Consider the following 2,746-nt stretch of genomic DNA (forward strand, 5'->3'; position numbering starts at 1 on the left):
AAAATTCCAACTTTTGTGTTCCCGCTCCTACTTCCCAAAAATTAAAAACATCCTCATCACCAAATGCATTTAGATTTCTTTGTTCCTCCATTGCAAACCCTTGCAAACCCCCAAATCCCTATAACATCCTCTAAAAATAAGCAGAGTTTCTACCATCAACGCCGTTCATGCTGGCTATCCCAAATACATATGGCTTCTCTCACGTTGGCTGCCTCTCCGCCTCCCAGTGACATCGCCTCCGTAGACGATTGTGGTGAGGTTGGAAGCATCCAACAACTCAAATTCGTTGTGTTCGGAAAACAAATCATCTTCAAAACGAAATTGTATGCCGTACGACCATTTCCATCAATAGTCCAAACCCTAACGATTATATGACTTCAAGTTCCAATCTTCGATTAGGTATTATTTTTAAGATATCTTCAATTTCTGGTTTTTATTATTTAAATTTTGGTTTATTTGATTATTTAGGGTTTATAATGTTCTTATCTCGTTCTCTTCGTAGCTCTCATTTTGTGTGGTTCACGGCTTCACTATCATGTTGTTTATTAATCACCTTTTTCTATCCTGCTCCATTGAATCGTGTGTTCTTGTTTGCTATCTTTCAATGTAAATTTGGTTTTCAGAATGTGTGTATAACAATAAAATTTTGAAGTAATTTTTATATTTCCGTGAAATGATAATGATAAAACCATTAAACAGTGCCTCAATTTAGTTTACAAGTCTTCATATTTAAGAAAACCATCACACAATCCCATTTTTTTATTCTTAGCTTCCATCTTAATCTTTAATTTTGTATGTTTTTTTGGTTATTTTTGTTATGATTCTTTGCTGTAATCCTTTTCTTGTTATTAGATAAAGTTAATGATTATGATTTATTTGATGTAATCCTTTGCTGTAATCCTTTTCTTGTTAATAACATGATCTTTTATTTTCCTATAGGTTTCCTTTGGTGGTATGATTTCCTATGGCAATGACAATGTGAGTTGGCATTATTTTTCTCTTAATATGGTCAAACTATGTTAGGGGTTGTTTTGTGTTGTTTATTTTTAGTCGGAGGTATATAATTAGTCTGAGGTTTATAATTAAAACACTCACCGTTAGGGGTTGTTGCTTTATTTGTCTCATTAGTGTTGGTTGTAATAATAAAATTATTTTCTTTAGCTTGTTTCTTAATCAGAGCTTTCATCTTCATTGCTTCTTGAATCAAAATTTCCCCTTGTATAATTGTCCAAGCTGTCCAGGCAGTTAACAACCCCAATTTCTTTTTCCATGTGTAGATGTGCATGCTCTTTAGGCGAGTTACTTCGAAATGACCAGTGAATCATCCCTGATAATTAGGTAAGCTTCATTTGTAGTATGCTCTCTGTTGTCAGGTCTTTGTGGCTCACATGATGGAGCTTCAATTACTAGAGTAACATTAACATGTACATGTTTTTATGTTTACATTTAATATTCACTGTCAATTTCTAGATATATACTAAAAAAGAGTATAATCAAGGCTAACCAAAACTATCTTTTTTTTTAAGATATTAAAAACATGGAAAAAAAGATGGGGAAGGTAGCAAGTCTACTTTAGTTTTCATTATTTTAAGTTTATTTAAAAAAAATCGGCGGTCTTCAACCGAATAGGATTAAGGATAATCGGTCGGCTTAATCGGTTTTGGTCAAAGGGGGTCAAAGTCGGAGCTAGACGGTTCTAATCGGTCCTAGGCGGCCCTAATCGGCAAAATTTTCAAATTTTCAAAATTTTAAATATTAAACCAAAATTTTTAAAATTTCAAAAGTTTATAGTATTTCAATGTTCAACTAATATATAAAAAAATTTTAAAAAAAATAAATTTTAAATTTTTTCTCCAAAATTGTCAAAATTTCTATTTTTTTCAAATATACAAATACCCAAATTTACTTCTTTTCTTAAGATATATTAAAATTTAAATAACTTTTCTTATTAATTGGATAATAAATTGTTGTGATTGTTAAACTTATTATTAAACTTTTATGCTTATTTATTTATATTCTTACGATTAAAGTTAGATTTATAACATTTTGAATAATTTTCTTAATAATTAATGGTACCCGATTAATCCCCCGATTAATCCCTAGATCCCAGTCAACCGACTAGCTAACGTATAACGTTTTCTGCAACCTTGACTTAAAGTAATGTCGTTTGTAAATTGTGATCAATAAAATGTATGAAAATATGTTTGATTTTGTTATTTTTGGACAGGCTACAGCAAAGAGATTAGGATTCGTTGGCATCACAACTTCGGGGTATTGAATTGGATGAGGTGGCAACAAGTTTAGACTTATTAAGCCACTAATAAAGATCTATTGGACTGAAATGGGTTCTTCCAAGCTCCATTAATTAAGAGTTATGTTTTGATTATCATCACATTGTTTAGACTTATTAAGACTCTCGTAAGATATTCTTGTGTTAAATATTAAGAATATTGTTAGCAAGATATTTAAGTTTTATATTAAGTAATGCCTTTGTGTTCTTCATTTGTTATCTTTGTTTATTTATTATTTTATTTTCCATTTAAGTTTATTAAAAAATATCACCTAATTTTTAAATACAAATGTTTTTTTGGACAAAAAGTGCTGAAAAAAGCAAAAAAAGACTATTTTTAATTTAGAAATTATCAAGGTTGTAAAAATCGTTCAGCGGTAGCTCGGCGGTCGACTGACGATAAGCGATTAATCAGACTCGGCGGCGATTTATCGAGGACCCTAAATTATTAATAAA

At 30.7% G+C, this 2,746-nt stretch overlaps 1 long non-coding RNA gene across 1 annotated transcript; it reads left to right on the top strand.

The window, feature by feature from the left end:
• LOC145110382 (uncharacterized) lies at positions 1-2,481 on the top strand. The gene is made up of 4 exons (XR_013709766.1): positions 1-399; positions 940-978; positions 1,278-1,338; positions 2,228-2,481. It is a non-coding gene; the product is annotated as an uncharacterized LOC145110382 (long non-coding RNA).
• Positions 2,482-2,746: the final 265 nt, after the last annotated feature.

The sequence above is a fragment of the Lactuca virosa genome, chromosome 1, assembly GCF_052849685.1.
Source record: "Lactuca virosa cultivar CGN04683 chromosome 1, Lactuca_virosa_CGN04683_v6, whole genome shotgun sequence".
NCBI classification, from domain to species: domain Eukaryota; kingdom Viridiplantae; phylum Streptophyta; class Magnoliopsida; order Asterales; family Asteraceae; genus Lactuca; species Lactuca virosa.